This window comes from Lygodium microphyllum, chromosome 21, assembly GCF_053477565.2.
Source record: "Lygodium microphyllum isolate KBCC chromosome 21, Lygodium_microphyllum_v1.1.10, whole genome shotgun sequence".
Lineage (NCBI taxonomy): Eukaryota > Viridiplantae > Streptophyta > Polypodiopsida > Schizaeales > Lygodiaceae > Lygodium > Lygodium microphyllum.
Window position 1 is genome coordinate 29,634,307 of NC_141155.1, and position 9,174 is coordinate 29,643,480.

The window sequence follows — 9,174 nt, forward strand, 5'->3', positions numbered from 1 at the left end:
CTCCCTCCCTCATTTCTCAAGGTTGTGTCAACTCTGTTTTCAAGGTTCCATAAGGTGCTTTCATTGATGAAAGAGCTACCTTGGCTTTGCGTCAAATCATGGCAAGTTGTACCTTTAAGCTGCTCAGAGATTGCAAGAGATTATTCAAGTTTCTAACCAAAAAGTCTCTAACAAGAGATTATTCAAGTTTCCAACTAAAGGGTCTCTTATAAGAGATTGTTTTAGCTTTTGACTAAAGGGAATCAATTTTCTCTTAAATTAATTAAGCTGAGAGCTACCAAATCTCTAGGGCTAAAGCAACCATGATAATCTAGAACTTGAATAAAGGTAATGGCTCAATTTCAAATGATGGAGAAAGACATCTAACTCTACTCTTCATCAATCTTGCTTCCAATTGAGTTTGACTTGAGTACTCATAAATTTACGCTTCCAAAACCATCCATCAACCTTATCAAGCCACCAAGTCGATCAAGCAAGGATACTTTGTCTTGAGTGTCTCTTTTACACTCATGGACATCTTAATTGTGCTTTTAAGTTCACAATAATGCAAAGCCACAAACCTTGAACAATGAGAGTGAGCATTTCAAGCTTCAACAAACTTGCAAGGACCATCTTACCTATCCAACGGTCGAAAGAAAAATTACCCACTTATAATAGTGCAGGTGTGCGAGAGAATCGGTCCTTAGAGCACATGTAGGCACCACCTAGTAGCCATCTCCTAGACCCACCCACCTTTCCTTAGGACATCAAAATCAAGCCTTGGAACACACATAGTCATCTCCTAGACCTACCCACATTTCCTTCAAACATTCCTAGTGACAAACTCAGGCTAAGTAATCCCCTTGCCTATAGCAGGCACCTAGGGCATCCCATTGATCTATGACACTTCACTTGCATCAAGCATCATTGTAATGCACATTGTGGTAGCCTAGACACACGCATAAATGGACCATTACACAAGACACCCTAGGCATGGATATAGGTATGCACTAGGTGCATGGTCATATTTAGAGCACGCTTTAGAATCACTTAGTGTGATAGGAAGCCTGGCACACCATTCAAACATTTTCACACGGTAGGGATAATCATTGATCTCTTCTATCGAAGTGTAGTTTCGTTTGATAATTGTAAGGATGAGACAAATTCCAATGCGCAATCTTCGAGTGTCAAGGAGTGCAAGCAAGTTAAAGGCTTCTAAAGCCTTAAGTTGCAACAAACAGCTAAGGAAATTGAGTTTAGGGAATTGTTCATGTAGGTTGGGAATGTACACATAGCTACATGTTAGGCACACTACAATCAATAGTCCCACATAGATTCTTGATGTCATGACATGCATTATAGGAACCATTGACATTGGAGAGAGAGTTTTTCTATGTGATAATCAACTTGTGCAACTGTAAGTTTGGAATTGCTTGCTTAAATAATCACTATTGCTTTCAAAAAGCAAGGCCTAATTGAGCACGAACACAAAGTTGAATAATGTGGGTCACATTAAGCACATTGTTTTGGAAAAGGAGAAAGAGACTATTTGAGCATGAGACATTGTTAGGGTCTCAAGTTCACTAATTGAGATTGAATGAAACCTTGCAACTAGGGTAGACAAAATTAAGGAAATGCTTAATAGTAAAAAGATTAGGACCAAAACCTTGTGGCAAAACTCAAAAACTTTGAAGGAATAACAAGTGAACAACTAATCCTAGGCTTAGCAAATACACCTAAGAAGCGTACTTAAATCGCCTCACAAGGATATGCAACAATGGAAAATGAAGCATTGTTGACCTCACCTATAAGATTAGAAGAAGATCAATATACACTTTGGTTGGGAAAAGTAGGGGCATGTTAGATAAGCTAATAGACTTAACAATGGCCACAAGGAAAGTATGCAACAAGAGATACATGATATAAGGAGGTTGTATTATTGAATGCAAATGTTGTATGATCTTTCATTTAGTTAATCATTGACTTAGCATTACAAACACTATTAAATAATTCATATGCCCTTCACATTGAAATACATGTAGCTAACCCTCTATTAGTAAGACTTGGCATCGTGCATGGTTCCATGGACCAAGCAAAGCTTCCCTTGGTCATTAAGCAAATAGAAAAGTATAGGGTAGGAGATGACCCCTACAACTTCATAGAGTGATTTGAGCAAGTGCATGAGGCACACAACCTTATTGCCAATGATAAGAAGGCTCTACCCTTTGGACTTTTCTTGAGCAACAAAGGCAAAACATAGTTTATAGGGCTAGATGTTTACAAGAAAGAATAGTTTATAGGGCTGGATGTTTACAAGAAAGCGTGCTTAAGACTTGTTCATCATGTGGTTCATAGAGGCCGAATATGGAGACAATCTCATTGTAGGTATGGATATATTTACTATTCTAGCATGGTGCCATGATTGCGCTTGCTCGATTTCGCTCGATTTCAGAATTTGACAAGGGCAATCTCATTACTATTGATGTGTATATTTGCTTGTCTATGCTCAATGAGATGGCTTCTATTAAGCATATGCAGAGTACTTTTGCAAAGTTAAGGATCATCTTCATGAATGGCAAACCCTTTATAAGAAGGAAAAACAAGCATATAAGCATGGTGGCTAAGGCTTAAACTAACAAGTCAAGTTAGGTCACTATATAATCTTACAAGGTGGTGAAGGCTTAAATTACACCCTATGAAAGCAATTTCTTAAAACTCACAATTAATGTATATATTCAAAACTACTAATTATTTTATGACTGCTCTTCAATTCTATATTTAGTTAAAATATGCATGTTAATTTTAAGTCAAATTAGAGATACATATAATCTTCAATTTAAAAGCGCAATTGTGTGATATCAATTTTTAAGTCGTATTGGTATTGCATATAATCTTCAATTTAAAAATACAATTGTATTATACTAATTTTGATATTGGTGTTTTATATGATCTTCAATGGAAATACACAATTGGATGATATCAAAAACATTGGAAACATAACATAAATTGCATCAAGTCATTGGTCATTAAGTTAGAGAGAGAGAGAGAGAGAGAGAGAGAGAGAGAGAGAGAGAGAGAGAGAGAGAGAGAGAGAGAGAGAGAGTCAGAGTTCTAACTTTAACCAAAGTTGCAATTACATGATTTTTAGATTAAATTACTACTGCACATAATTTACGGTCTAAAAACGCAATTGCATAACATCAATTTTAAGTTAAATTGGTATTATACATAAAATTTTCAATAAAAAATGCAATAGGATGATATAAAAGTCACTAAAAAATGTAACACAAATTGCATGAAGTCATTAGTCCTTAAGTTAAAAATGTAGAACTATTACCAGGTTTTAATAGAAGTATACATCACATCTTTTGGTTGAATATATGACCTAAATGCCAATCCCATCAAATAATACAAAACAATTAGTGTATTAGGACATTGTTTGGTCAAATACACAACCAAATACCCATCATTTATTTATTCATGTGTAGCTTGTCAGAACATTATCGAGCCAAACTCACAGCCAAGTTTCCATCCATATCCAAGGAGAAATGGAAGATGTCACAACCAAAATGAAACCTCTATGTCAAGTTTATAACACAATGCCAAGTTAACTATGACGCACTTGCCAAAAGATAATGACTTGCCGAATTCATGCACGAATGCCTATTTGACAAGCACCTTTCACACACACACACACACATCATGACATGTATATGTCAGATAATGACACATGTCAATCCACATGTCCCATAACACAATACACATACACACAAAAATTCCAACATATAAATAATGTGTGAGAACTGCCACATGACATGCATAACACGTGCCTCATGACATGCATATATCAAGTTCATGATGCATGCCATTCGAATAGCCCCTCGTATCATGCACATATGTGTATTTGCGCATATTCACATGCGCACACGCACACATACACACATACATGCACACTAAGTGGCAAAAGAGGACTATCTCATGGCATGCATATGTTAATTTTATAGTGCATGCCAATCAATAGGTCTCTCCTACCACACACACCATACCACATTGAGAGAGAGAGAGAGAGAGAGAGAGAGAGAGAGAGAGAGAGAGAGAGAGAGAGAGAGAGAGAGAGAGAGAGAGAGAGAGAGAGAGAGATGTGTGTGTGTGTGTGTGTGTGTATTAACCGTCAGACAAACAAGGTGGAAAATTTGGAAAATCTAAAGCGGAGGACAAAGGCCAATGCAAAAGTGAAACGGAAGACAAAGGTGCGCCAAGAAAAATATGGAAGCACAAGAAATGCAGAAAAGTCCTAAATAAAGGAAAAGCGCAAGTCAATACTTTTGTAAAAGAGCGCAAGCGCATCATGATTTAATTTAAGGAGCGACGGGCTCTCAGCTATGCAATTTGTAAATGTAGATGGGCAGTGGAAATGAAGCTAGGAAGATAGAAGGACAATGGGAAAAAGAGCCTAGGCCATGGCCGGCCATGTAAAAAAGGGGATAAGGGGATGACCGCCCAAAAGGGATTTAGGGTTTTGTATATAAAGTTGAAAAGTGAATGACAAGCTCATTCTTGTGTGTGGCCAAAGCTTCTTCTTCTTCTTCTCTTGTTTCTTTCCTTCTTGCTTGTGCTTGAGTGAGGGATTGAGGGAGTGAGGGAGTGAGAGTGAGAGATTGTGAAGAAGAAGCTCCCTAGCTTCTCTCTTCATCTTCTCTTCTTCTCTTCTCTTCTCTTCTCTTCTGCGGCTATGGAGAATGGAGCTTGACGGAGGGGGCTTGAGCTTGCCACAAGGATCGTGGAGCTACCGGAGTGCAAGAGAGAGGAGGAAACTCCATCGAGCATCAAGGTAAGCTCACTACACCCGTAAGGTAGGCATTGCGCATCGGCTATGTGAGAGGTAGTCATGGCCGCTTGACTTGAAACGCTTGTTTAATAAGCGGTCCATAGGTCTCGGGGTAGAGCTCCATAGCTCCCCTTCATTTTGGTTCCGTTTTCGGGACAGACAGAATCGAGCTTTGAGCGCCACGTGCATCGAATCGAGCATAGAAGTAGGGTTTGCAGCCCGAACCGGTGCTCGAGATAGTTAGGAGATTTAGGAGGTTTTAATCCTTGGAGCAAGTAAGTATTTTGATTTGTTGTTGAATATTAGAGTAGGACCATCCATCTCCATCTCTGGTTTGGATTTTTGTTGCATTAGGTTAAGATTAGGATAGGAAAAAGAAGGAAAACAAAAAGGTTATGCTGCTGCTGGAAACAGGGAAATAGGGGCACAGATTCAGATTTCTAGCTGGAAGAGTGTGAGGGATTAATTTTTGGGGTTATAGCAGGCTGGGATGGGGTAATGAGAGGCCCAGGGAACCAAGAAAGACCACATTTGACATTCTGCCTTGTGAGAAGAGAGTGAGCTTGAGAGCCAGGGGGAGAGAGAGAGAGAGAGAGAGAGCTGCAGGGAGATCTTCGATGAAGCGCTGATCGATTCGAGCACCACATTGATTCCATGTATGCCTAGCAGTTCCTTGTATTGTTTTGCATCTATTTGGAAGGCATGGGATGATTCCATGGAGTAGGCATTGACAGACCACCCAATATTTGGAGTCAGACTGTCCGACTGCTAGAACCAGACCATCCCATCCGACTGCGAGAATCGGACCTAGTGGCAAAATTGGACCACATGTCCTATCGCAGGAGTCGGACGACCTTGTCCGACTAGGAAAATCGGACCCAGTGCCAAAATCAAACCACCCTGTCTGATTTTCACTATCGGACCAGCCCCCGTCTTATCCGGGATCGGACCACCTTGGCCGAGTCCTAGAATCAGCCCTCGGCCCACTTGGCCACTCGACCCTCGGACAACCAGACCTGGACTGGTCGAATTTGACATTCGGACCAGTTATATTCGGCCCTTTCTACTCAGCCCTCGAATGGGCTGAATACGGGATTTGGCCCCTGCAACTCGAGCTTGTTGGGCCGAATTTGGATTTTTTCAAATTTTAACCCATAGACCTGAAATTGATCGAGAGACCATATAGAACCAAAACCATATCATAGATCAATCACACTGGGTTGAAACTTAGAGCAAGTAGTTCAAAATTTGGCTATAAACGGTCCTCCAAATTGCACATGGTGTTTACTGTAACGGCCCTACGGGCTGGGGTGGACGGCCCCCCTTAGACCCCCGCAGAGGGGGCAGAGGGGGCTCTGCCCCCTCTGCCCCCTCCGCACCTCCCCCAAGTAGGTTGGAGAGAAAACGCGCGTCATGTGACAGGTCCTCCAAATTGGACCCTAGTGTAGTAATGGCTCTACACGAGCATGGATTCTCACTTGCAAAAGAGCAACCAAAAGCCCATACCCGAACAGAGAGAAACAGAGACCCTAGAACATCAATGGGCCAATATAGCCAATAAGGGCAAAAAGGCCACACTGCAAAAACACATACGTGTTGCATTCGGACTGCATCTAGTCAAAGCGGAAAGCAACAACATCAAGCTACAACAACGGGAATGACTAGATATGACAGTCCTGACAATAGACGCTCCTTGAATAACACTTCACTGATGATCCAAGACATCAGTGGGGAATCCACATCTGGTCATGCAGTTGGGGACTCAAGGGCATTTTTCAGAAGGCTTAAATTTACGAGCCAGGACCTAGAAGATGAAGTCATAGTACCACCTGCTTAACTTAGGGTCAAACTCACCGCGAAAAGAGAGCACGCTATTGATGCTCTGATTGATAAAGGAGCAGATTTTAATATCTTAACCTATGAATCATGGACCCTATTAGGCCAACCAAAGCTCACATCAACTAACGCAACTCTTAGCCCTTACGGGGGACACCCACAAGCACTCATAGGGAAGTGCAAAATCCTTGCGACAATTGAAACTGAAAGCTTGCCTATCCTATTTCATGTTTCTCCAAATAGTGCTAATTACGAGAAGGAAACCCTCCTAGGAAGACCCTTCAAAAGGGCGACCAAGTGTGAGGTTGACTATGTAGCATAGATGATACACCTGACGCTACCGGGTGTGAGAATAGTCACAACCTTTAGCAAGGGTGACCTCATCGAACCTTGAGGGAAAGGCAAGGAGGGTGCTGACATAACAATCAAGCCTGCTAACGAGAGCAAGGACTTATTGGAAGAGTTGATACAAGCACAGGTCGAACAACGAGAACTAGTGAGTGAGACCATGCCTGAAACAAGAAGGTCAAGAGACAATGCCAAGGACGGGCTTTGGACTTACAAATATCATAGAAGACCCCAGAAGAAGCCCAAGCCTTATAGACGAAGGCATCAATGGAGGGTCAGCACAACGCCATGATGGATATCCAAAGCATTGCTACGTGCTCAAGGGCATTACGCAGGTAACCGATGGATTTGGGTGCTCAAAACCCTTGCTAAACCTCCCTTGCCAAACTGAAGGCCAGATCGTATCAAGAGCAAGGAAGCGTAGGAGGAGATCTAAACGAAAAACCAAGTCTTGAGTCAACAACAGTGGAGTGACCGAGCCCCTCATGGTCGAAATCAAGAAACCAAATGGGACTAGTCGGAGGGTAGATGTAGTGGGAGCTCACGCTCAACTGCCAAGACCCACGGACTGCTTATTGCTTCAAGTGTTTCAAGCGAGCTCTAATGGCTATCTCTCACCTAGCCGATGTGCTGTTGATCCTATGAGTGTAGTGAGCTTACCTTGATGCCAATAAGGGTTGCCTCCTCTCTCGCACACCCCGGTAGCTCCACGATCCTAGATGTGAGCTCAAGCATTCTCAAGCCTCCTCCATCTCCAAGCTCCATCCTCCATAGCCGCACGCGCGAGAAAAGAGAAGAGAAGAGAGGAAGAGAAGAGGAGATGGTGAAGAGCTTCACCCTCTTGATCCCTCACTCTCACACACTCACTCCCTCACACTCTCACACTCCCTCTCTCAAGAGCACACAGAAGCAAGAAGATGAGGAGAAGAGAAGAAGAAGAGAGCTCTTGTTAGCCACACACCGAAGAATGAGCTTCCATTCACTTTTTGAACTTTATATATACAAACCCTAAAAAACCCATGGACGACCATCTCTTTTTTACATGACCGGCCATTGTGGCAAGGTCCTTTTTCCATTTCCCTCTTCTAGCCTTAAGCCTTTAGCCTACACCCGTCTAATATTTTACAATTGGCACAGGAGGGAGCATGGCGCTCTTTTATAAGAGTTTTCCAAGTTTTTTGAGGTGCCTTTCATTTAAAATTGCACTTTTTACCCCGGCTTAGCTTTGGAGGTCACCTACGTGTCTTTGCTCTTTTTCCATGTTTTTTTCTTCTTTTTCCTTCCTTTTTCCGCAATCTCGACTTGGGGTTAACATTACCCCCTCCTAGGTGCCAGTCCCATGGTACTTCTGTGTTGTTGTAGGTTGGCAGGCAATTGGCCAAGTGGTGTAAAGGTGAGGGCCACTTGGAGACTCAAGTACTTGTGGAAGCTGTGAAATGATTTTTGTCAGAGAAGCCAAATGGATATTGCGTGGTTGACGGGGGACCTCCGAAGTTGGTGGTTTGTTGCTTTTTGTAATGTCTGAAAGGAGAAGGTGTGGTGCTGTTCCTAAGGGGAGTGCCTACCTCATTGTTGTAAAAATTACACGACGTAGCGAACAGAATCTGAGAAAGAGATAGAGAGTACACAACAGATAAGAGTAGAATCAGTAAATTCTTTAGCTCCAAACAACTGATACAAAGATGGCTCTGTCCACCCGTGCGCTTCCACTGTGTGAAGCTTAGATGGCGATCTAGACAGAAGATAGGTGAAGAGCTTAAGGCTAGCTTGAACAACAACTCTGACTGGGTGAAAGATGAATGATCGATGGCTGTGAAGGGGTTTAGCTTTTATAGCCCGCGAAGGTCGTTAGGTCGGCCTGACCGACCTACCATATGAGCCTCCACTAGTCGGTCAGGGAATATTCCAGATAATATTTCCTTTACCATCAGGACGGGGGCACTGCCCCCAGACCCCAAAATAGGGGCCCCTTTTAACTCCCTTACCCCTCAACTCGATGCAATGTGCCTCAAGTTGCTACCAGCTTAACCACTCCATCTAACCCAAAGATTAGACCCACAACGGTCACCTTTTTGCCATCCGATCACATAGACCTCATCTGATATACAAGTCAGGACTCAACCAATGTCTACGCTCACATTTGGCTTCTCGTTATAATGGGGGCCTTACAACTTTGAGCACCA